General features: G+C 42.7%; 1 long non-coding RNA gene across 8 annotated transcripts in view; it reads right to left on the bottom strand.

Annotated features, from left to right (window-relative positions):
- Positions 1–689: 689 nt before the first annotated feature.
- Positions 690–26,706, bottom strand: part of LOC130543452 (uncharacterized) — a 327,812-nt gene continuing 301,795 nt past the window's right edge. For 7 of the 8 annotated variants that reach the window (XR_008958821.1, XR_008958816.1, XR_008958817.1 and 4 more), the window contains 4 exons: positions 15,437–15,636; positions 5,331–8,370; positions 4,783–4,868; positions 690–4,480 (listed from right to left, as the gene is read on the bottom strand). This is a non-coding gene — a long non-coding RNA (uncharacterized LOC130543452). The remainder of the gene's footprint in view (positions 4,481–4,782; positions 4,869–5,330; positions 8,371–15,436; positions 15,637–26,706) is intronic. The other variant, XR_008958820.1, reaches the window with a different exon arrangement.

Genomic DNA, 26,706 nt, shown 5'->3' with positions numbered 1-26,706 from the left:
GTTCAATTCAATCAAAATGTAGTAACCCTAAAATTGTTTAAAATCAATATCCAAAAATACAAACATGTCCCCAGAATTATATCAATATTGGTGAATTTTCCCTAAAAATTCAATTGTATATTTTTTTGTATTTGTTTATATTATATTATATTATATTATATTATATTATATTATATTATATTATACATGTCATTTTAATTCTATGACCAATTTTTAGTAATGTTTTCCAACTTCATTTTTATCGTACTAAAATTATTTCCATGAATATCCAGTGTTTTCCAAATACATTTTATAATAGAGCTTTCATCCATTGATTTGTTTTCCATCCACACCAAACTGAATGGTGGTAGCTTCTACCATAGTAAGTTTTCTCTGGGGGCCATTTTTTACACAAAGTCTAATTTTCTCCTTCAATTTTGCATTTATAAATTTTGTCAAAGTAATTTTATTCACTCATCAATATTTTGTCAATTTTTTTCCCATATGTAGTTTCAGGCTTTGATGGTTTCGTTGGGTTATTTCTCCAAAAACTGTCATTTGCCCAGTTGACCTTCGCATTTTTCAACTTCACCCATTTTTTTTCACCTGTAATACATTTAATCACGTAAAGTTTAAGCCATTACCAAATTTCTGTTATTTTGGCCATTTCTATCAATAATATTCTATGTAAATTAGATGTAAATATTATGTTTTTATTCATTTGTAAAGGCAAATAGGAAACATGTAGTAAAAATACCTACAAAATCAACATAGTATAGTGGAACTTTCTACTTCAGACGTCCCTGGAAAGGTCAGCCACCATTTACATTTGGGGTATGGAAAAAGTGGTTTGCGTTTCATGCTTGCCTGAAAGATGGCAATGGAGGTTTCACCTGCCCGGCTGCCTGGCAGCTGAGGTGTGGGCATATATATCACCTGGTCTCCATCCATCACTGGCCTCTTCCTAAGGCTTTGACTATACAGCTGGAGAAACAAAGCAGCAGGAATGGGAGAACTGCTTTCTGTGGCACAGCTGTGGTAGCAGGGACAGAATCCTGGAAGGATCCTCAGGGCCTTAAATGCCATGCTAAGGGGTTTGAAGTTTATCCTGCAGGGATTGGAAGATATGGTGCGCTCTGTTTGGAGAGCCATATGCTCAGATCTGAGATTCAGAAAGAGGACTCTGGCAGCATCGGGGAGAATGGATTGAAGATGGCAAGCCTGAAGACAGACCTCTGCAGGGCTGACTGTACCACAGTTCTGCATCTCCCTAATCCAAGACACTGCGTGCCAACGCTGCTGCCCTGGTCCTTCATGAAGTAGTCTTTGCCAGTCTTTCCATCTGCCCAATAATCTCACTCAACTCCGCTGGGCCCCTCTGTTTTCCAACCACACCTCCATGCCTATATACACTGCTTTCCCACGACCCAAATAATTCCTTACTCCCATTCTCTACCTGACAGTCTCTTACACATAATTATTTCAATATGAAATGAACATTAATAGTTATAATACCACCAAATATTTATTGAGAACATGCTCTATGCCATTCCCTCCTATTAATCTCACCAAATAACAAAACCAAGTCCCAGAAAGGTTGGCTAACTTGTTCAAGGTGGCCCTAGTGAGTCCTAGTGAGTAGCTAGCCTGGGTTTTAAATTTTGTTTGGGTCATGTGTGTTCTCAATCCACACCATGCTGTTCCACCAGCAAATATTTAATGTCCCATATGTTTCACACATAACCTCCTGTTTGATCTCATGGCCACAGAGAGAGGTGGACGTTATTATTTTAATGCAAAGAAAACGGAATCTTAGGAAATCTAAATAGTTTCTCCAGAGCTTTTCCTTGTAAATGCCTGACTCCTAGTTGGTTACTGACACATATTGGCTCCTTCCCTTCTACTTCTTGTTTCTGCCATGCCCATATCCAGATCACACTGATTACCCAAAGGTGAACCTGGTCTGATCACACTCACCCAAAACCATCTAGGGTACATTCCTGAGACTCTAGCTTGCCTGTGGGGCTGGAGGCATCAGGCATTTATTGTACCGTCTCAGCCAGATCCTCTCAAGTGACACTGTCGTCCGCACAGCCTCTGCTGCCCGCATGACTCTATGGTAAACTACATGGCTCTGCTCTTTGACTACGGCTACCTGCACCTAGAAGTCAACAATCAGACATCCTTTCTTGGAACGTTGAAATAAGAAGTGCTAAGGGGATGAGTTAAGTTACTGTTGGTAAGTGCAGCTCAGAGGTAAGAGTCAGGACTAGCGCAGCTAGGATGAGGCGAGGGCAAGCCAAGGACGCAGGGCTCAAGAACGGACAAGGTGCCTAGAAATCCAGGTGGCAGCAAAGGAAGAATGCAGCGGGTGTGCTCACGGAGCCGTGAGCCTTCTGAGAGGGCAGAGGAGGGCCGTGAGGCCGCGGCAGAGAAAGGAAGCAGTTGTTCCAGCTGCCCCTTCCTTAACACCCCCCTTTCCATCCAGATGGGTCCCAGAAGAACACTTCTTTTTCCTCAGGTAATGTAGGCAGCGCTTGGTTCCTTACCACCCAAAAAGCCAAATTGAAAAAACAGCTGTTCCATCTTGAGGTTTTCCTGTAAAAGACCTGTGGGTCTCCAAATGCAAGAGCAAGATGGGAAAAAAGTTAAATTTTAAGATGCAAAGGCTTGAAGCCTTAAGCTAAGCCCTTCACCCCAGCTGCCAACACACAGGGCTCTCTTCCCCATTCTTCTCAAGCCCCTCCTTAGGGTCCCCCCACCAGCTCTCAGGAGTCCATTTCAATTGCTTTAGAGCCCAGGTTGGCCGGGCTGTGAGAAATCTTCTTTCTGTCTAGAACCCCTGTTATTTAGCTGATCTGACCTCTCTTCAAGCTCTGAGGATCAGGAATGGATTTTTGCTGTTGTTCATTCATTGCTATAACAAATGCAACCCAGATCTGACCCCCTCTTATCCCTGGGCCTTTTATCCTGGCTTTCAGAGTGAGCCACCGGAAGGAAACATATCTTGATTTATTTTTCCTTCCTGATGATATTTCAAGTTCATTTTGTCCAGCAACCACACATACCACCATTACTAATGTGATTTAAAAGGTGAAGGTCTGGGTTCTGGCAGCTTCACCAAACCTCTACATTTATTTTCAAACAATAGCTCTCAAAGACCCCTGCAGTCATTAAAAGCTTCACTTGACAAAGGTAAAAATGTGAATGCATTTGGACTCAACTCCTCTGATAAAGGGCTGCCACGCACACTTTGAAAGAAGAGGCTCCATGTGACTATTACGCTAGCAAATCACCATGTTTCAAATCTGTTTCTGCCTCAGTGGGAACTTACTGGAAAATGAGGGAGAGAGTGATGTGGGATGACACCTTTTTTCCTCTTCTGTTTGCCCCTCACTGCTCACTCTGCAATGCACAAACACACGTCACACACACTTGCACCTGGAATACAACCTGAGCACAGGCCAAATGAGTCGATAGCGTGATATCTCTGGCACTTGCTGGCCTCTTGTGCCTCATGTTCCTGTCAGTTCTAGTTCTGGGGGGTATTTCTAAAGATACTGAACTTCTCCTTGGAAAAGGTAATGTGGTGACTCCCTAGTGCCTCTCTGGGAATGAATATCAGAGCTTTTCCTCATCAATAAAAAGAGCAAATATTTGGATTTGTGGGTGAGCAAGAGAGGAAAGGCAGAGAGGAAGAGAGAAAATGAGTGCATTAATAAAAAGTTTGGTTTTTTTTTAATTTTCTACAAAAAACTTATATTATTCCCAGAACTTAGAGAAAAATAGACAAATATTAAAATCTTTCAACCCCCTAGCCTCATAACTGTATTCATTTTTGTCAGATAGCTCGAATATCCCAATTTAGATAGGCTAGCATACCCCTGACTCAACAGGAGGCTTTCTGTCTTAGGCATGACCCTGAGTCAAAAGCTTTCATGGTAAACTTCATTGGAGAGCACATCCCAGGGACACAGGAGGCAGAGAAAGGGCAGTGAGACCAGGAGCATTACCACACTGGTCACAACTCCCTCTCAGGGGATGTCTTCTGAGAGATCCCATGAAACTATCACTTCTCTATAGAAAAGGAATATGGAGAAAACGAGAGAATTAACCACTGCCAAAGTTAATCCAATGTAGCATTAACTCCCTCACACATCCAGCTGTATTACCAAGCCCTTGGCAACCTCAGGAACACCAGAGCCCTCGATCCCTGAAGCCAGCCCGCTGGCAGTAGCTGAGGGGTGAGTCACTGCAGGTGGCGAGCCTGTGGCTCTCCTTGTCTGGGTATGTTCAGCCCCCAACCACCGTGAGCCAGCATGCACGCATTACACTGAACCTCAGGGCTCCGTAGTGTTTCCTGCCTCGGTAGCCGCAGGAAAGCCTTGGAACAGGAGCCATCGCGTAGACATGAGGACTGGAAACAGGTGGAGTACCATGACAACTTGGCCCTGCCGTAAAGCGGCCACAGATCTCAAGATGAAAACTTCCCCTCTTCAGCCTGTAAGAATACAATGAGCAGGTGATCTTCCTAGATCAAGAGCTTCAAACAGAAAACCATGGCCAAGAAAATACGGAGCAGTGCACAAAATGAGTCTGGCAACACACCTGATAAACACAGGGAACTTTTAAAACTTAAGCAACAGCTCCGATCACTTTTGTGATCTTGGCAAGTTTCTTAAATCAATTAGTTAGAAGAGGATAGGGCGTTATTGTAAGAGAAAAACCCCAAATCAGATGGCCCACTACCAAGTATTTCTACAGTCTTTTTGCTACAGTTAACATCTAGATTCCCGCTCTCACCTCTCAGTCTCCCGATGTCCACAATTCTGGAGGCAGCCCACCGTCATGGGAAAACATGGCCCTTATTCCAGGTAGGAATTAGAGTCCTTCAATAAAAAGAAGATCCGAGGGTGAAGTCCGGGACAGGCCAGGCAGCTGGGTGCTTCTACCAATATCTCGGACTCCCTGTATTACTCCGCATGGCCATTCTGAGTGGAGAACTGCAAATGCTTCGGGATGAGGAGCACAGGCCCTGGCTGTCACTGCTCAGTGATCTAGGCTTCCTCCTAACCTACTCTCAGGGAAATGTCATCAGAGACCGACTTTTGCCATTCTCCCTAAAAATGCGTAGTCTATGTGAAACTAAAACAGAAAGCAGTAGTTTACTCTGTAAGACAAGCTGGTTTCAGAAGATCATTAACGCCTGATAAAACACTGGAATTTTCAGTGGCATGGGAAGAAGGGAAGATCGTTTTGGAATAGAAAGCCCGTATTTTAGTATGTCTGGGCTCCTGTAACAAAATACCAAAAACGGAATGGCTTATGAACAGCAGGAATGTATTTCTCACAGTTCTGGGAAGCTGAAGATCAAGGTGCCGGCAGATCCAGAGTCCAGTGACGGCCTGCTTCTCGGTTCACAGACAGCTGTCTTCTAGCTGTGTCGTCATCTGGAGGAAGAGGCAGAAAGCTCTCTGCAGTCTGCTTTCCAAGGGCACGAATCCCATTTATGAGAGCTCCACCCTGATGATCTTACTGCTTCCCAAAGGACCCACATGCTGATGCCATCATATTGGAGGGGTAGGTTTCCGTATATGAATGTGAGAGGCACACAGTCTGCACACGGCAACTGGGAAAGTCAGGTGTCTTAGGGAAGAGAGGATTTTCAAGGGTGCAAAAGGGAAACAGGCCTCTTAACGTTAGTGTGAAGTATTTTTGCAAGAATGAAGCAAATGTTGGATTGCTGGAATAACACTTCATTCTTACTCATGGAATCATCGCTCTTTTAGGTACCTTGAAGACTGGCATAACATGGAAGGGCTCAGCATTCCTAACACAATCTGTATCCTAGATATCTACTTCACACACACACACACACACACACACACACACACACACACACACAAAGAAATGAGTATTGTGTTAATTGAGGTAAGGCTAGCCACTGTGACAAACTTCAAAATGTATAAAGGCTCAAATATAACAAAAGTGTCCCATTCAAGTAGAGTCCACAACAGATAATCCTGATTGGTGATAGTTTTTATTCTAAGTGATGACTTGGGGCCAAGTTCCTTCCACCTGTGGCTCCGTCATCTTCAGTACATGGCTTCCAAATCACGGTGCTTGTCTTCCACAAGCCAGTGGTAGGAAGAAAGAGCATGGACAATCCCACATGTGAGGTTTCGAAAGGAAAGGTGGGGAATGGCACATCTGACTTCTGCTCAAGTTCCGTTGGCTGGGACTCCATGACATAGCTAGACTCTGCAGCAAGTGAGAGGAGGAAGTGTAGCCTGACCCACGAGGAAGAGGAAATGGGTTTGGTGAAAGCTACTCTGTCTCTGTCCTTAGCACCTGCTCTGTTCTGGGTGTTGGGCTCTGCACTAGAACAACACAGACACAGCCTCCCCGCAGCGAGCTGACGATATAGAGGAGAATAAAGGGCTTCACAGTGATCACAGACACACGGACACACATATTTAAACAATACAATGACAAATGTGATATGAACATGGACTACAAGAGGCAAATTTTATAAGTATTGTGACGCAGATTATAGGATCCTGACATGATATACAGGAATAAGTAGGATTTAACCAAGTTAAGAGAGAGAGAGAGAGTGTGTGTACGTGTACACAGGCATGATGTTTAAGGAAAACACTCCAGGGTGCAGAAATAACATACATAAGGGCCTTTGTCATGATACACCATTAGTTCCATTTACTCATTAAGCAAGTGAAGTGTCCACTATATACCAGGCGTCCTGTCAATCGCATGCAAAAACCTGCAGTCCACTGCCTCTGCTTTGAAGAACTCATTTTGATTCATCGGGAACAAGATAGATAAGCTCACATATTTACGACGATTTCAAGTGTGGAAGAGGACCTTTATACCACTGAGGCATTTTCATCCTTCCATTTATTAAGCACACTATGGAGCCCACAGCCAGGATATCAGCACCATTCCCTTAACTCAGCACCATCCCACCAGAGAACAGGCTGAAAATTTAAATACCTGCCATACTTACAGCCCCCTTTTAAGGAGGTCATTCCACATGGATTATTGCGTGTAACCATTCTGTGACAGCCGCAGTGCAACCCTGCTACCCACCCCAGACTGCTCAGGCCAGGGCTCAGAGCATGACCTCTCAGCCTGTAAACTAAGAGGGCACAGAGGGGCCCAACTTTGGGAACATCTATGTGGCTCAGTCGGTTAAGCGTCCAACTCTTGATTTCAGCTCAGGTCATGATCTCAGGGTTGTGAGATCAAGACCCGTGTCAGGCTCCGCACTGGGCATGGAACCTGCTTGAGATTCTCTCTCTCCCTCTGCCCCTCGCCACACCCCCCCCGCCCCAGCATGCACTCTCTCTTTCTCTCTCTCCCTCTCTCTCTAAAAATAAATAAATAATATTTACAACAGCCCAACTTTTTCTGTTTATAGTATGGTAGTTGTAAAGGTAATAGTAGTAGTGATATTTAATAGTAAGAATTTGATATCAAAATGACCCAATCAGAGTCTTCTCTTAGTATTAAAAAATCTAGATTCTTATTTTTTTGGAATAAAATTCAGAAACTGTGGTTTACCGAAAAAAAAAAAAAAAAGGAAAGAAAGAGAAAAGAAAGAGAGAGCGAGCATGCTGACTTGCCCTGCACATAAACTAATGGGAATTTTGGAGCTGTGGTCTAATGAAACATGTCTGTAAGTCTGTACGCAGGATCTGAGAGTGCAAGGGACGCTTCCCCTTGTGGGAAGGAAGACTGGCAGTGTTTAAGACATCTAATAATCCAGTTTCCATTTTAGGTCGTTTCCTGTTCTGTGCTATAATCCTGTAGTCATCCCTCAACTTTTAGTAAAAATGTTACATATAGCTGCCTTCTGTCAGTGATGCTTTGGAGAATAAAGAAGAAACTGTCAATAAATGGAACCGAGTGTGGAGGGGCAGGAGGGCAGCCACAGGCGGCAGTGTGTGAGCCTGCTGATCGAGAAGCGAAAACCACAGCCAAAGACCCTAAGAGATCCGAAGGACCTGTGTCATGAATCCACTTAAATCTTTAGGAGGGCACTGGGCTGCCCACTGTAGACAGGCGAAGGGCTCCCAGACACTTTATCTGGTCATTAAATTAAAAAGTGGCCTGCAGAAGGCCGAAGCACATGAGGTCACTGAGGTCAACTTTCCAGGCTTCCACACAGGTCCTGCCAATATCAAATGTGCGTATTTTCAGACGGTTGCGCAAAGAGATAGCGATGGCTTGGTTTAGTAGGAACACTGAAGTTCTTCAAGCAACCAAATAAGCAGACAGAAATACATTGCTTTTACTCTCCTTCTCATCTTCTTGTTTCCAAATGTGTATGTTGTCGGTTGATGGTAGGCTTGGTTGTTTTTTTTTTTTTTCCTGTAAGGAAATGAAAAATTGCTTCTTGAAAAGCAGCCATAAAGCTTTTCTGTAATTACCAAGAAAACGATCAATTTTATAGACAATCCAACCGATAACATATGGTCCAACACTGTTTGGTGGTTTCTTTGCTGTTGTAGTTTCTTGTGGGTTTTTTTTCTTCTTGCTCTCTGAAACCAGCACAATTTGGAGTGATATTTTAATTTATTATTATGAAAGGGACAGCAACTGGTTTTTAATGGTTACAGAATGGTGACTTGCAACCTCGTCCCAGCTGCTGTCACTGCCGTGCGGAGAGCAGACTTGCAGCATCTTGTCTCGGGCACACATCAGTGCTCCCGCCTGCTGCCTCCCTCCCAGTGGACAGGCCGCCACCTGCTGCTGGCACAGCGCCGGTCCTTCGGGGAACAAATGTTCTCTTGCTGCTGGGTGACAGGACAGGACAGACGCCGGCTTTCAAGGGAACCAGGGAAAGGCGCCCTCAGGCCGGCTGCCCATACTCCCCCACCCATCTGCCTTCTCTGCCCAGCAGAGATCTCACCAATCAGAGCCCTAGGAGAGTGGGCTTTTTGGGTTGACTGTGATCTAGACTGTTCTGTCTCCTTTTCCCTACCAGTCTCCCTTAAGGCTATAGTGACCATATATTTATTTATGCCACAAGCATTTATTTTGCCTCTGTTCCATGCCAGGTAATTTGCTAAATGCTAGGAATATAGACTAGAACAATCAAGTCTCAATCCCTGACCTTGAGAAGGTCACAGAATTGGGGGTAGACAAGACACACCAAACATAAATTATGATCCGGCACAAGAATGTAACAACAGAACGAAAACCAAATGTATAGAGAAGAAGGATTCAAGTATCACATAGGCATGAAACGTGGACTTGGAGACTGCTAGCCACAGGGAAATTCCAGCCTTCCCTCTTGCTGCCCGTTTGCCATGGGACAATTCACTTAAGGTCTTTAAGTCCCAGTGACTCAATAGTACAGGGTTAGGTGAGATAATACAGTGAAGCTCTTTAATATGGCACATAGTAAACACTCAATAAATTCGAGCCATTGTTACCCAGTGCAATCTGTATGCCTCTTTCAGGGATGCAGAGTCCCAGCCACTGTACCTGTGCAAGGGTTCTGGAAGCTAAGAACAGTTAGAGGAATGGGTTAAGTAAGTGGACTTCAAAGCTTAGAGCCAAAGAAGGCCAAGGACGAAGCTACAGTACAAGGCCAGGTAAAACTTCCACCGGGACTATTAGGCAGGAGGGGCCAGTCAGGGTAAAAGAAACTAAATCCAGGACCGAAGAAAAATTGGAAGTTATCAGGCAAACCCAATCGGAAAACAGAATATATGGCAGAGGTGGAAATCTGGAGCACCAGGGTCTTGGAAAGGCTGGAAAAATCTTCTCAGAGAAGGAGGCATTTAATCTGGGTCTTAAAGGATGAGCGGGAGCTAGTCAGGGGGAGAAACTAGGGAACGGCAGTCCTTGAAGGTGAAATAGCAGGGACAAGTGCACAGTGATACCCAAGGGGGAGAGCAAGAAGATCAAAGTAAGGGGAAGGAAAGGAAAAATAAGATTAAAATTGAGAGGGAGGCAAACCATAAGAGATGCTGAACTCTAGGAAACAAACTGAGGGTTGCTGGAGGGAGGTGGGTGGGGGGATGGGGTAACGGGGTGATAGGCATTAAGGAGGGCACTTGATGTCATGAGCACTGGGTGTTCTAGGCAACTGATGGATCACTAAATTCTACCCCTGAAACTACAAAAAAAAAAAAAAAAAAAAAAAGGTCGAAGTAGCTAGAACATGGAGTATGTGGATTACAGTGAAGGAGATGAGCCCGGAAACAGGGCAGGAGGGGAGACATGGAGACACTGAGTGCCAGCCTGGGAGCCTGGTCTTCCCTCGTAAGCCCACAGTGAGCACAGATTAGAGTCACCCTTCCAGCTCTTACAAAGTGCCAACGCTCAGGCCACACTGCTAGCGATTTCAAGTTACTTGGTCTTGGGGAAGGCCAGGCCAGGGGTAGTTTTTCCATATCCCCAGGTGATTCTAATGCGCAGCCAGGGCTGCAAACCACTGCTGTAGGCACTCAGAAGCAACGGAGACCCTCCCTGTGTGCCCAGAATGCTGTGAAGCTAAGAAAAGAGATTCATTTAATTTCAACAAACATTATTAACACCGACTTGGTGCCAGGCCCTGTGCTAGGCATTGTGAATATGGAGATGAGTAAGTCAGGGTCCGCTGCTCACTGTTCAGCTCTGCAGAGTTTATGAATCAAGTTCACCTTCACTGTCTTATCCTGCCTGGGAATGGAGAGGGAATGTGGTTGCAGTCCTTCAAGGGAAGCAGTGCACATAATCAACTCGGTCATCATGGGGCCTACCCTGAGGTCTGGCGCTGGGCCGAGGTGGAGAAAATGAATTGAGCAATCTTTTATAGAAGAAAATCAATAGCATCTGAACAGCCAGCCACACCAGCAGCTGGGGCTGCCGGGAGGAGGGGAGAGGCACCAGGGAAGGGAGAGGGGCTTGTGGGAGAAAACAAGGACACCGCACTAAAAAGGAGAAGAGACATAGAGGGGTTAAGGAGGGAGGAAGGAGAGGAGGGCCAAGAGGAGCAAGTTAGGGGGATGAGGTGGTGGTTTCTGAGAGAATTTGGACAAAACCACTGTATTCCTCTTGCCTTAAGCTCCCTCTGCTGCTCAGAGCCCCAAGTATAGAGGTAATGTGAGGAGGTGGGAGGGAGAAACTAATACTTAGCAAGTTCCTGTCCTCGGCTGGGTGTTTTGCATACATTAATAGAACATAATGCTCACTAATCATGAATTTTACAAATGAGGAAACAGAAATCCTACAGGTCACTAGACGACCAAGCTCGTGTGTGATGGAGTCATTCATCTCCTTATAGCCGTAAAAGAGAAATGTATGGGAGAGTCACTTTGTAAAAGGAGAGGCACTTCAGAAATAATTATATTTACACTTTCAGCCCACATGTAACACTTGTATAAGGCTCAGAGTAGGAAGGGATGTCACAGATCATCTGGTGGAGATAAGAATGAACCTAAAACCAGAGTCTTCACTGGCCTGCATAGCTTCTAGATAAGACCTTCAATGCACTTGGAAATACAATCAAGCATTTTGGTTACAGGAGACAGATGAAAGACAAAGAAAAAGTTTATCATGCAACCACCCAGAAAATTTTCTTAGAATATTCAGGAACAATATCCTCCTGTAGGAGTCCCATGGGAGGGACTGTGGCCTTCCCCACTGTGGATGGAAGGGCCTGCAAGGAAGAGAATGAGCTCATTACAAGTGAGAAAGGCCTTCTGGAGGGCAGCAGAGTCCTGTTCTGGCTCGTCCTATGCTGTTAAGCCACACGATTAGGTCTGTTGTGATTGCTTTAGATGTATACCCAAATCAGACGAGCTCAGGCAAAGAGAAAATTTATTAGAAGGATATTGGGTTATCTTACATAGGTGGAAGCACTGAACCAAACTGCAGGAATGTATGGCTATAGTTGGGTGTTGGAGCAACTGGAATCAGGAACGTGAACCATAAGGACTTGTCTCATCTCTTTTTGCACCTCCCTGGTTTTGCACTGCTGGCTTCCTGGTCTATCATTGCTAACTGCCTTCTGCAAAGTGAAAAACATGGCCACCAACCACTCCTGAGCCTCATACTGCACAGATTCTACCTCCATTCTACTTTATTAAGAAATAAGCTTATAGCTTGAAAAATCCCAGAGATGGTTTCTGTGAAGGATTCTATTTGGTTCAGCTTAGGGTAGTACTTACTCTTGTACCAATCACTGTGTCTACAGAAGCAAGTTCATGTTCAACAATACGGCAACCCCCGCTTTATCCATTTCAATGGCTTCTGCCAGAAGAAATTAAGATCTCACATTACATCTCACCAATAGAAAGAAGACCCTTCGACAACAACAGAGGAAGGTTCTGATGGTGGGAAGATTCTCAACACATACTCGCATGCAAAAGCCATGTGCCATACGGAGAGATGAAAAAGACGCGGCCCTAGTCCTCAAGGTGCCCACAATACTAATGTGGCAGATTATCATACCCCTTTCCTTTCTTACCAGGCACCCAGTGAGAGTACATTTCCCAGCCCAACTGGGGTCAAGAATGGTCATGTGATTGTCTAAGACCATGGAAGAGGATGTAGGCCATTTCCAGCCCTGCTCCATAAAAATGTTCCTCATGCAATCTTCTCTGTGCTTCCCCCTTTCCAACTGAATGGAATGGAGATGACCCCCAGGTAACCTGGGAGCCATGCATTTAAGACCGTAGGACCACAGATGGAAGAATGGGATTCCCTGACTCAATGCTAGAAAAGACCCACGAACTATAAGCACACACTCTCAGATTAGCAAGAAAAAAAACCTTTTAAAGTATTAACCATTAGGATTTAGAGGTTCACTTATGATAGCTATTAGGCCTGCCTTTGTTAATATAGTTAATAAACATTGCCTTAACTGGAATTAACTACTTTGAGTCCCAGCTCTGCAGCAAACTTGCTGGATGACTTGGAGAAAATCACTTTACCTCTCCAAGTCTCCCCATCAATTATAACTAAATTGCAGGATTTTTCATTAATGAATAGAGATAACACATGTGAACAATGTGAATGCTAAATTATTCTACAATTTCAGAATGTAATACTACAAACTTGTCTCTCTATTGCCATTTCGCAAGCATGCTGAGATTTAATTTTAGTGGCTTAGAAATCTTCCATGTTTCTCATTGAAAATAAAGAAGATAATATAGGTTATAAGAATATAATTTTTCCATGGAATTCAATAAAGTTATTTTCACTTTGAATTTTTTAAATAAGTGACACTTACATTTTTTATTTCCTGACTTAGCATTAGAAGATAAATAGCTTGTTCACCACTGATATCATGAAGCTTCATTTATATCTTGAAGAAATCAAGACTGAATTAGAGGTTTTATTTTTAAAAAAAAAAATAACCTTCCTCTTAGTAATTGGCAGCTCTGAGCCTTGAACCCGGAACCTCTGCCTCCAAATGAGCATGCTGCCCATCCTTGTGATTGCCCTCTACGAGGCGCAACTAGTTCAGAAGCACCACCACCATGCAGTCTCACACGCAGGTATGGATAAGAGCTCCATCTCAATTGATCCTTCCCTTCACCCTCATTAGAAGGCTTTGCACAAAGACTTACTACATCAACAGTTTTCAAACGGCGTTCCTTTGACTCCCCAGGAGCCATTTGTGTTTGAGTTTGGTGATAGTGTCGCCAATGTTACTTGAACCAGAGCAGCACCGACTTCACCTGTCTTACACATTGAGCTTCTGAATATGAACAAAGAGTTTGCTAATTAAAAAACAAAAACAGGGGCGCCTGGGTGGCTCAGTCGTTGGGTGTCTGCTTTCGGCTCAGGTCATGATCCCAGGGACCTGGGATTGAGCCCCAAATCAGGCTCCCTGCTTCTCCCTCTCCCCCTTGCTTGTGCTCTCTCTCACTATCTCTCTCTCACTACCTCTCTCCCTCTCTCAAAACAAAACAAAACAAAAAAAACACAAACAGTTGGAAGCCACTAAACCAAAAAACTGACCTTTGGGGTCATAATCTGATGGCAAACAAAGGAAACAGGAGGTTCATTTTCTAATGCCAAGTCCGATACTAACTTATATGACTTTAGACAAGTCTTTTTCCCTTTAGGTCTCAGTTTGCTTGTCTATAAAATGGAAAATGTAACAACATGGGAGCTAGCCCCCTTCCTATTTCACTTTGGAACGTCCATGGGGAGAGGCAGCTCAGGGTGTGTATGGAGCCTTGGCAGCGGAGGTAGGAGGGACCAAATGTGAGAGGAGGAATAAAAGCCCAGAAAGATATTTTAACTTTATTTTAAAAATACTGAGCTACGACGATGTGCCAAGTTCTCTGCAAAACAGTGAGGATATCACATTGAACCAAACAAATATAGTGCCTACGGTGCCTGGTTTTATAGTGATGGATGTGAACACAGGGGGAGCAAGAAGGCTGTCAGAGAGAAAGGGATAGCACCAAGAAAAAAAAACGAAAAATTGTCTGGGAGTTTTAGCCCCAAAATTCAATCATCATCTTCTTCGCCAGGTCCTAACTCCCTCTCTCGTGCTTCAAGTCATTCTCCTGGATTAGGAATAGAGGCTAGAAAGAATCTAGTCTGTGTGTCTGTCTGTCTTCCATCATTCACATAGCATACACACTGGGAACCTCCTCTGCCCAACATTTTACGCCAGGAAATGAGGACCCAGACATGAGCTGAATGTCATACTAGCCCTCGGGATGCTCACGGTCTGGTGGGGAGATGCGTAAAGCACTGCAATGCGATGACTGTGCAAAGGGCAGACATGCAGGCGAGGGTAGAGGAGTCATGGGTGGTCCTTCTCCACTCCTCAGATGACTCCAGATTCCTCCTTCCCCAGCTCTGCCACCTCTCTGCACCTCACCTATGCCTTTTGGATGCACCCCCTTATGCTGAATCAACAAGATCAGGCACAGACATCCGCAGTGAGAAATAATGAGGGCACAAGAAGGTCACTGCGAATAGAAGGCAGTTATGTTGCTTCGTGATTTAAAGTACTAAATGGTACATTTATTTCCATTAACTGCAATAGGATGGTGTTCTCATGGGTGATAACAGTGGGATTTTCATGACATCATTTTGGTCTATCTGGTTACAGAACCTACTAGGTCTCCTGAATTTGAATGTTCCTGAAACATTGGAAAATAAAGGATATTCTGTACTTTATCTTCCTAGCATCCCTCCGCCTGATCTTTTTTAGTTATAGAGTCCTTATTTTTCAATCATTCAGTTAAGAAACATTTACTGAGTTCTAGTGCATGGCAGACACTGTTTTTACAGACATATAAATGAAAAACAAATGATCCCTGATCTCAAATTTCTAACAGTCTCACAGGGAACATAATCAAGATGATTAAATTCAATATGGTTGGTGCCACATGAGAAGTGAGGCCAGGGAGCATAAGAGAGGGACACACCGCTAGACGGGAGGTTCTATAAAGGCTTCCTAGAAGAGAAAACCAACCTGAGTCAGGAGTGAAGAATCATGGCTGGTCAGGTAGACGGAGTTTGGAAGGATGTCCAGGCAAAGGAGAGGTCGTCTCTGGAGGATACTGCCCGGTGAACAGCCCAACGCAAACATGTTCACACTGCTCAGAAATTCCAGCGTGCTACCGATATTTTGGAGCCAGAGATATTTTATTCTCATTTTTGTTCTGTCTCTGACTGCGAAGTTGAAATAAGAAAATAGAGTAGATGATGTTTCATACAGTATCTGACACCAGTGAGCTCTCAAAATTGGAGGGATGGGAGGATGCCTGTTGGTATTCGTGCATGTAAAGTGAGGATCCCCTGAGCATGTCTTTATAGGACTGAAGACTTACTTTATCCAGTATAATGAACTATCTATCTCCAATTGGTTCCCCCAGATCCACTCCTATTCCTCATCACCAGCTGTGTGTCTTGGGAGCCTGAACTGTTCAGACTCTATCAAAGGGCTTCCTCCCTGACTTCCAGTTGAGTCAAACAAAAGGGCATCTAGGAGTCCCGAGAGAAGGAAAAGTCTCAAGCTCCCTCCTCTCCAGCCATCACAGGTGGCTGTGTACTTGGAAGAAGGTCACAACTCCTGCCAAGTGGCCTTCTCCATACCACTTTCTATACCATTAGACTCTGTTAACCGCTCTCTCCTTTTATCCCTCACACACAAGGGTAAAAATATCCAGCTGATAATAGCCCTGGACACTATTTTCCTTGTGGTTTCCATACAACCTACCCATACCTTTGTAAACGAATCCTATATTCAATTCTACCCTAATCAGCCAGTTTGAGTATGCCATCTATTTCTTTCTGGGACTACGTTCTGCAAAAGGCCTCCAAATAAATATGCAAACATGGGAATTCATTAAAGATGGGGAGAAAATGCCTATATTTTGTTAGGGGCAGATTAAGATACGGAACCAGCTGAAGGGTAAGTGAGAGAGGTGTCTCTCTCTTTCTACTAAACTGAGCAAATGGAAAAGTGTCCAAATCTTATTCATCTTTTAATCTGCACCCCAACATCTAATTTAGAAAGTGGTATACAGAATATGTGCTCAGTATATGTGAACTGAAGCGTTCTACAGCATTACCAGTGGGCGGAAGAGATGAAGGAGAAAAGAAAAACTAAATGATATATCTATGCTTGCTGCCTCTCCATACTCACAAACACATACACTCACACCACAATTATGACTTTTTTTTTTTTTTTAACATTTCAAGAAACCTTCACTTGGTCATTCCAATCTTGATTAAACTAACACACCTATAGAGGTCCACAGGAAAAACTCTCTCCTTCACTTTGTGGGATCAAGACCTAAAACTGCAATAGTAGCATTGGGGCAGAAACTCTTTCATTGAATCAAGAACCTCAGAGCCAGGGGCGCCTGGGTGGCACAGCGGTTAAGCGTCTGCCTTCGGCTCAGGGCGTGATCCCGGCGTTCTGGGATCGAGCCCCACATCAGGCTCTTCCACTATGAGCCTGCTTCTTCCTCTCCCACTCCCCCTGCTTGTGTTCCCTCTCTCACTGGCTGTCTCTATCTCTGTGGAATAAATAAATAAAATCTTTAAAAAAAAAAAAAAAAAAAAAAAGAACCTCAGAGCCAGATGGAAGCTTGGAGGCATGTGGTTCAGCCCTGTTTTCTGCTGGGTGCAGTATTTGAACATTCCCTGGAACAAGGAGAGCCCCACTTCCTCAGGGATGCATGCCCATCCATGGTCGTTTAGCCCTAACTGATAGGAAAGGTCTTCCTTGAACTAATTTAAAATCTGCCTCTCTGCAACTTAATCTCCGAGAAGAAGCGAACATTCTTCTAACAAATATTGCAGGCTGTTCTGAATCCCCAAGATTAAACTCCCTGACTCTAAATATTGGTAGAGTAGGATATGACCTATGAGATGTAATCTGGAAAGGACAAGAGGATTGTGTGAGGACCTTCTCTGTGCCCCAATCCCATCTCCCACCACCTAAAAGGTCTCCAGTTGGGATTACAACTATGAGTGGGGACATGTACTCAAGGGGATCCCTTTGAAATGAAAATAGCTCTTGGTAAATGTCTTTAAGGGAAGAGCTATGTCTTCCTCATATTTTATACTGTGACCAGACCTTGAGAGTACAGAGCTGAGAGCCCAGAGGGTTGTCATCTGAGGATGAGGAAATATCCCAGGCATCATGAATGACAAGGTATCCTGGCATGGAGAACGGCATTTGCAAAAGCACAGAAGAGGGGAGAGTCCCAGCCCTTTCAGGGCCACATTATTTGGTGAGACTGTAGAATAACTGTGAAGAGAGGCAAGCTATGAGGTGGACAGAGAGCAAGGCCTAGCTTGACTACCTTCTAGCTATGACCTTGTGAGAGTCACTTCCCCTCTCTGTGAAATGAGGAAGTGGGAGGGCTGCATCATTTCTAAAGGCCTCCCTTTTCCATAAATCAATGATTCTAAAAATGCCTTACACTTCTGTAGCTCTTCACAGTTCATAAAGTACATTACCTCATTTCATTCTGCAGCACAGAAGGCAAAACTTGGCAGAATTCAGAGTTGACCTTACTCTTTTCTGATGACTTTTCAACGGGAATGCAAAATTCAGGGCATCCCCAAGTTCTCACCTCTGAACCACTCTTTCAAGTAACCTATGACCCCCTTCCCCCCCCCCACACACACACCATTTCTCAAGGATGAAATAATTCTTCTTAAAAGAGTTTCCACATTTAAAATTCAAAAAGTGGTCTGTTGCACCAACCCAACCCCAATTAAAATGCTGAAGAGTAAAGGTCATTTCTAGTGCCTAGAGTGTAGGCAAATCATACTCCTGCCTTAAGAGCCCTAAGTGACTTGGAGATTCAGCTAACATTCTTAACCACAGGATCTGAATCCAGGGTATCAAGAAAGGTATTTCTAATGGGAATATATTAGGAGAATGGGGTTAGGGAGCACTTAGCTTCCCCAGCTGAGAATTTTAAATTGTGTAATTGACCCAAAAGGGCTTTAATAATTGAGGATAGGTTGTAATGAGAAATGCTAGAAAATGCTTTTAGTCCAGATTCTAACGCTGCCCAGCTGAGTAACCTAGAACAAGTTAACTTCTCTGAGATCTGTTTTCTCATTCATAAAATTAAGAGTTGTGTTATGTGATCAATAAGATGCCATTCCATTTATTTTTTTATTCACGCAATGCACGTGGATTGAAAATCTACCCTATATCGGACACTGTAGAAGTTATTAGAATAAAACAAAAAAAAGTTAATTAAAATTACATCTGAAACAGAGAGAGAAACACTCCTTGCCCTTAGGGGCTCACATTTTGGTTGGAGAGGGAGATATTCAAACAAATAAATGCATAATGGGACATTATGCAAGGATAACCGCCTATACAGAGGAAACACAAGGGAAGGAATTCTTCCCAGTGGAAGAATCAGGGAGTCTAGAGACAGAATGACAGGGATGCTTAAGCTAGATCTGAAGGCAAATAAGGTAGAGAGGGGCTTTCTACCAACAGGAATCAGAGCAAATGGGGACAGACGTAGGGAAACAGAATTCGTTTGTCATGTTTAGAACACGCAGTGATGAAGAGGGAAGGTGGCTGTTGGAGATGCAGGCAGGAGCCCAACTATGCTGGGTATGACACAGAGAAGTCACTCAAAGTTGTAGACAAGGGAGAAACACAGTCTGCTCTGCATTCAGTAGATGGTTCTGGTTGCCGTAGAGAGGATAGACTGAAGGGGCACAAGACTAGAGGCAAGAGCTCACTGAGAAAATAAAGATCACTAAATTACTCTGGAGGAGTTAGAGTCTGAACTAAGGGAGCCTCCACGGAGACGGAGGGGAATGTGTAAATTTAATAGCCTTTTAAAGAATGTTATGTGTGATTTATTTATTTAAGAAATGTTTACATAGCGTTTACTATGTGCCAAGCACAGGTCTAAGCACTTAGAAATATTAACTCAATCACCACACTAAGCCTATGAAATCAGAACTACTATCATCCCTAAATCATAAATGTGATAAATATGACCCAGAAAGGTTAAGTCACTTACTTAAGGTCCCACAGCTAGTGAATGGGTGGTCTTCCTCTTGAGTCTATGTTCTTAATCACTAATGTTAATACCACCAATACTATGCTGCCAGGAGTGACTCCCAAGAGTGACTGATTCTGACTTTGTTGGCTACTGGATGGACAGTCATGTCATTTACTTCCTGATATGGGGAAGAGCAGATGTTGGGAGGAAGTATCATGTCTCTTTGGGAGCATGGTCACCAAGGCAATTGAGACATCCTGGTGGAAAAGCCCAGTAAGGAGCTAAGCAAGTATGTGTAGATCAGAGAAGAAAGTTCTAGGCTGAAAATCTAGATTTGGAAGTCATCTGTATATCGATGGCAATGGTCACCAAGTGGGTGACCTGGACCGTCAGTCACTGTCACTGGGGTGGCCCATGGGAAATGGCAGGGTGGTATTCTTCAAGTTGCAATCTGGTTCTGATTGCATGTCAAGAACTGTTCCTCATTTCCCTGGAATATTTGTTATTCTATTATTTGTGAACTAAATATTATCTAAGGACATGGCTATTTTCGCCCAATGTTCATGTTTAAAGTATTCCGAAACACAAAAACAATAAACAATTGAGCTGCTGATAGGAAATAGGACTTGGACTGAAAACCTATAATAAGAAATTGAGGCAGATGAAACTTCTAGCAAGACTTGATTTTGTAAAATCCCCCTTAGTAATCTTGGTCGTTAATATTTAAAACCTACATGTAATAATTGGTACAAAACATCAGAACTGTAATTTGGTCATTCCAGTTCTGTATTTACATTTCTTTTATTAAAAATTTAGTGAAGATGAATAATTGAAGCAAGATTAGAGCTTAAGGAATTTTGCAACTACAAGTTAAAGGTTGAACTCTGGTCTACTGAATAATGAGTATATCCATTTAAGAATTAGGGTGTTTTGTTTTCAGAGCTCAAAGAATCCTGACATGATTTTAGGGAAAGCAGAGACGACACTCACTAACTGCAGGCAAGCCGCTTCATTTACAGGCACTGCAGTTACTCTTCTCATCACAAATAAATGTATTAAGCTTTTGCTATGTGCCAGGCATTGAGCTGTATGCTTTCTATCCATTGTCTCATTAATATCTCACGACTGCCAGGCAAAGACAAAATTATTCTAAGGATGATGAAACCATAGTTCATAGAGGGGAATTCACTTGCCCAAGTTCATTCAATGAGTAAGTTACAAATTGAGGACTCCACTACTATGCGAGGTCCATATTCTGGTTGGGCAATAATCAAACTCTCTCAAATGCCAGAGCCCAGCCATTCCTTGATCCTAGTACTGTTTCCCTTGCTCCCTGGAAGGCCTGGCAAGTATACTTCAACCAACCAATTTTATCTCTATCCTGCCAGACATCATCTCAGGGCCCACCTCTCCACCAACTCCAGCTCATACTGACTCTTCTTTTTGTCCTTCCCTGTCTTGACTGCACCACCCACACTGTCATCTAGGGCCATGGACTTTCCAGGGGTAAGTCCTGCCTTTGCCTCATCATTGTAAGCCCTTTTCAGCCTAGACTTACCAGCACCTTGCAATGAGGTCTCACTAGACTTGTTTAATAAATTATTGCCGAATTAACTGAAAAGTGTTTGGGGGGGTCTCTGAGGGAACCCAGAATAGCACCCCTCTTCTCCTCCTGAGTCCTGAACACATTGAAGAATAAGCAAAATGGCAGGTGAAGGTCAAAGTTCAACTTTAGTGCCTGTGCTGATACATCGGAGCATGTAAGCTAGAAGGTGAATCCAAATGGCTTTCCTAGCACTGAAAACAAAAACCTGGTAATTCAGGGGCCCCTGCATGGCTCAGTCGGTTAAGCGTCTGCCTTCAGCTCAGGTCATGATCTTGGGGTCCTGGGATCAAGCCCCGCGTTGGGCTCCCTGCTCAGCGGGGAGCCTGCTTCTCCCTCTCCTCCCTGCTTGTGCTCTCTGTCACTATCTCTGTCTCTCACTCTCAAATAAATAAAATCTTAAAAAAAAACAACAACAACAACCTGGTAACTTATGCTCAGTCACAGTATAGTTAGCCAGGACAGATGTGCTCAGGTGACACTCACCGTGTGGCTAAGTGGAGGGGAAATTAACCGTAGGAAAATGGTTCTGCTTCTTCCCAAGAGCAAGAAAGAACAGCATCGCCAGTTATTTTTACCTAACTTTTTTCATAAAGTCTTGACATCTCTCCAGGAACAGAGCAATTCCATAAGAGACTAAGAACTTTCATAGAGCAAGGCATAAGGAAAAAACATTTCCTTCTAACAGTGTGGAATAACTCATGAAATTTCCACCCATTCTACATTGATTGAGTATTAAAAAAAAATGAAGAATGACAGCATCTTCTACAAGACCTATGAGAGTGCATGAAAAACATTAAAGTTTCAATCATAGTAACAATAATGATAATAATAATAATAAGCAGCACCAGGAATTACACTGTGCTTCAAATCCTTGTAATTACCATACGTATAACACTATGATTATTCCCATTACACAGATGAAGACTATAAAAATTAAATAAAATTTCCAAGGTCACACCATTAAATGGTGGCAGCAAGACTCAAATCCAATTTTTCTAACTCTACAGGCTCTTAACAATGATAGCATATAAGTAGCCGTTCCTAATTTTGCCTACAAGATAAATAATTCCTAGACATATGACCTTTAGTTATAATTCTCATACTATTGCACATTAACTTTCTTAAAATATGGTTTCCAAAAGCTGTTAACCTTTTCTTCTTAACGTCTACCAAAGTCATGATCAATGTCAGCAACAAACATACATGCTGAATAGAGGCACTTATTGTATCATGTTAAGTGTGATATACTTCAAGTCCAAAGACCCAGGCACGAAAGCCAGCTCGAACATTTACTGGCCATGACAAGCTATTTTGAACAAATTAACATCCCAGATCTATTTTTTAAGTGGGATCATAAAATATTCCACAGTATTGTTATGAAGACTAAATTAGATGGTCTGCATAAAATGCGTAGCACAAAGTCTGGCACATAGTAAATATATAAGTGTTACCAGGAGGAAGGCAAAGGGTGAGAAGAGGAGGAAGGATATCCACACTCTATTTCGGCAGTGTTTTTACAGGCCGAGAATTGAGGGACACGGCCGGTGGCGGGGGAGGAGGAAGGAAGTAGAAGCTACAGAAATTATAAACTGTTTTTGCAAGTACTTAGGGCACTGTAATAGCAGGAACTGTGTGCTATTAGCTGTCTCTCCAGTGAGTGGCAGAGTGTATCTCAGAGCAGGAACTTCAAATTCCATGTAAGGGGAGACCATCCTTGGCACATAAATACCTGTGGTATTTATCAAACGACTTCTCTGCTCTTGAAACGTTCCTTGTCTTTCTATCTTACCTAAATCATGGTACATTGCTTCACCAATGACATCACAGAAGAACGCAGTCCCTTCTGCCCTCACCATTGCCTAATGTCAACAATTTCCTTCATGCGGAGTTGTCAATGACTCCTGTGGGTAAGATGATTACACTTGCTGGGTCTTAGTTTCCTCAACTATAAAATAGGGTGCTTACACCAGCGTTTTCTCAAGGATTGCGGTAGAAATATAATAATGCATTTAAACCAAGTTTGATAGATTCGTGGTCCTTCCTTACACACATACTCATTCTTTACAATAGCCCTGCAAGTTAGGGAGTAGAGCTTGCGGAAAGGGACAAGCACTTCCTGTTACACATAATTTGTTCCAGTCCTTCCTACGTGATCCGTTCCGTTACAGTTGAGCATATTTTTTTTTCTCAGTTTGCAAAGAACGTAGATGTTTAAATACTTATATTTTAACCTGTTGTAAGAACTGTACTAATACCTGAATTTGTGTAGTATTTTATGGTTATACCATTTTCACTGCCTTTCTTTACTTGGCCCTCCCGGCAATACAGCGAGCAAGCAGAGCAGCCACAATGATCACTACTTTGCAGATGAAGAAACACGACAGAGAGATCACAGGTTCTGCTTAACCACCCAGCTCACTGCAAACCCAGCTCCCTGAACGCGGAAGCCCAGATTCCCCCACGCCAACACAAAGCGGAAAAGAGCTGATGAACATGGTAGTACCCCCAAAAGGGGACCATAATGAGAGCCCTTCTCTGGCAACATGAAATTACTTAACAAAAACAGAGGAAGAACAGCCTGACAGATGAAACCGTCAGCATCCTGTGACAGTGGAGTGGAGCTGCCATTAGTCCCACGAATGATGATAGCCCTTCCTCCTGTTAGAGAAAGATTTCCCCAGAGATGACAGCCTCTTCCACCCTGCTAAAGAGAACATACAGTCCCCAGTCCCAGGTTTTCCAATTGTACTGCCAGCCTCTGCAAGGGGTGGGGGGAGTTAAGAAGGAAGCCCGACCTGCCATCTTAGCATCTCTTTTATCTCTTTCAGGGACTGAGCCTCCACCTAATATTTCCATTAAGAAATGGATCTGCCACTAACAATAAACAAAACAGTAGTTTGAGAATCATAAATCTTGTCCATGCTTTCCATTGATATTCAAATCTTCTTCATAGCATCTGCAAAAACTCGTCCAAAGCACTTGATATCCCCACTAATGGGAACTCGGCTACTTCAGGAAGCAGTTCACGTCATCTTAGGAATTTCTTCCTTGTGTTAATAAGTGATCAAACCCTCCATGGGCCTTATTGCCCTTTGGTCTGAAGTTAGGGTGATATTCAAAATATAAACAACCTGCAAGGCTAATGCAGTCCATGCCCTGGTCCAAGTCATGCACGAAGGCCATAGAACACAGGTGTCATTGCTTATCTGCGGGAAGCCCCTTTAGTAAGGTGCGTGGAGCTAGAGGGAGGTGGGGCAGAGGAGAGAAAGCCACCAAAGCAAGGCACTTCAGGATTGGCTGGAATTTCCATTACATTCCAATTCTATGAGCATTCCTGGTTCTGAGCTGCTTTTTAAATTCTAGTCTACACACCAATGAAATGTGGTGGAAAAAATACATTTTGACCCTCACTAATACTGACATCACCAGCAGAGAAGTATCTGGCTGGTAGAAGGGAAAGAACACAACCATTTATTCATTCATCTAATCATTATCTACCCAACTCTGTTTACTGCGTACCTAATATATGCAAGACCCTGTGCCAGGTCTGGAGATACCCACGTAAGTTAAAGAGACAGGTCTTCATCCTCCAAGAAGTTTAAGGTCGAAAGCAAATATTTTGAGTATGACAAAATTGCTTTTGAATCCTAGCTTCACAGACTAGAAGAGAGTGATTCCACCTCTCTGAGTTTTTATTTCCTCATTCGTAAAATAATAATGTCCATCTCAAGAAACTTAGGGTCTCCGGGACTTAATAAACGGTCGTTATTTTCCTTGTTGTTATTGACATTACTTAAAAGCATGTAGTATCTAGCTTACATTAAGATATCAAAGTGCTGGTTTCCTTCCTCATTTCATCATATTATTAGTGAAGTTTTATAGTAAAGTCTGAAATCCTGGGTTATAATAGGAATTATGTTTGTGTTTGTGTGTATCCTTGTAACTACACACAACACAGCTCAGTATGTAGAACATTTCTGATACCCAAAGTTCCCCTCAAGCCCCTTCCCAGTCAGTATCCACCAGCCCACTCTGGAGATAACCACTGTCTGACTGCTATCACCATCCGTTCGTTTATTCTTGACCTTCACAAAATAGAATCATACAGTATGCAGTCTTCACTAGAGATTCACCCATGTTATTGTGGGAGGCAATATGACACCTTTGTATTGCTGTGTAGTTTTCCATCATATTGAATTTCCCACAATGCATTTGTCTTCTCCACTGCCAATGGACGAGTGTTGTTTGATTTGACTATACTAAATAATGCTTCTGCGTGAACATCCTTGTATGTGTCTTTTGGTGGACATACGCATTCATTTCTCTGGGGTATATGTCTAGGAGGGTCTCAAGGAAAATTATTTTTTATCATTAGTATATATTGCCAGTCAGTTTTCCAATGTATTTATACCAATTTACATCCCTACCAGCAATGTGTAAGAGGTCTACATTGTTGCCAACATTTTTTATTAGCCACTTTAGCCAGTCTGATGGATGTGTACTGATATAATATTGTGGTTTTCATGTGCATTTTGCTAAGCAATAATGCTGAGTGTCTTTTCAAATGTTTAATTCGTCTATCCTTGTTTATGAAAAAACTGTTCAAGTGTTTGGCTCATTTTTTAATTGTACTGCTTGTCTTTCGCTGTTTAGTTGACTTAGGAATTTTTTTTATATATTCTGAATAAGTTCTTTCTATAGAAATGTATTGTTCACATCTTATCCAAGTGTGCAACCTGCACATTCCCTTGGTCAGTGGAGTTTTTAATGGATAAAAATTCTTAATTTTAATGAAGTTCAATTTATCTACCTTTTCTATAATGATCCATGATTTGTCCATCTTAAGAAATATTTGACCTTCTTTTAAGTTTTGAGTGAAAGGCTTAAACATAATTTTTAAACTCTTGGTCTTAACATAAAGGCGCTTCTTTCATTCTAGTCTTAAAAAAGAAACTGCCGATAAGTTTAATTCTTATGAGCATAGGATATAGCACTCTGGAAGCCAAACTTTACTAGATTTAAGAAAAAAATAGTTGTTTCCATAAGCCCTTTATTTTAACTAGTTCATTCAGTCAACATATACAAAAGTAGTTTAGCATAATAATTAAAAGCAGGAATCTAGAATGTGCTATTTGAATTTAATAGCTAATTCTACTATTCCTAAAAATCGAATGCTGGTTTATATTAAATTACAAATATCATCACTTTATAACCAGAACTGGGTAAGAGCAATGCTATTTGGTACATAAGTTTTTGCTATTGCAGGCTGAGCGGTCACAGTTCCTTGAACTGTATCAGGTATACCCACCATGCTCGATACTCTTCTCCGTGTACACTACAAATTTTAAATATCCTTAAATAAGTTGCTCAAAAGTGACTTCAACAGTCCAGGTGTGTTTGCTCTTTGCTCAATGTAAATTTGGCTCAAAATAAGATTTCTTTATCTTTTCAGGAGTATTACCCTGCTGATTTATATTAAACCCCCAATTTAATTAAAACTCTTCACCATTAGTTCTCAAACTTTGGCGTGTATGCTAGTCATCTGGGTATTTATTGGAAGTCCAGATTTCTGGGTCCCAACTTAGAGATCCTAATTCAGTAGATATCTATGGTGTGGCTCAAGAACCTGCATTTTTA

This window comes from Ursus arctos, unplaced genomic scaffold (genome assembly GCF_023065955.2).
Source record: "Ursus arctos isolate Adak ecotype North America unplaced genomic scaffold, UrsArc2.0 scaffold_12, whole genome shotgun sequence".
NCBI lineage: Eukaryota > Metazoa > Chordata > Mammalia > Carnivora > Ursidae > Ursus > Ursus arctos.
The sequence above is the reverse complement of the archived record's forward strand: the minus strand, read 5'-3'. Positions and strand labels throughout refer to the sequence as shown.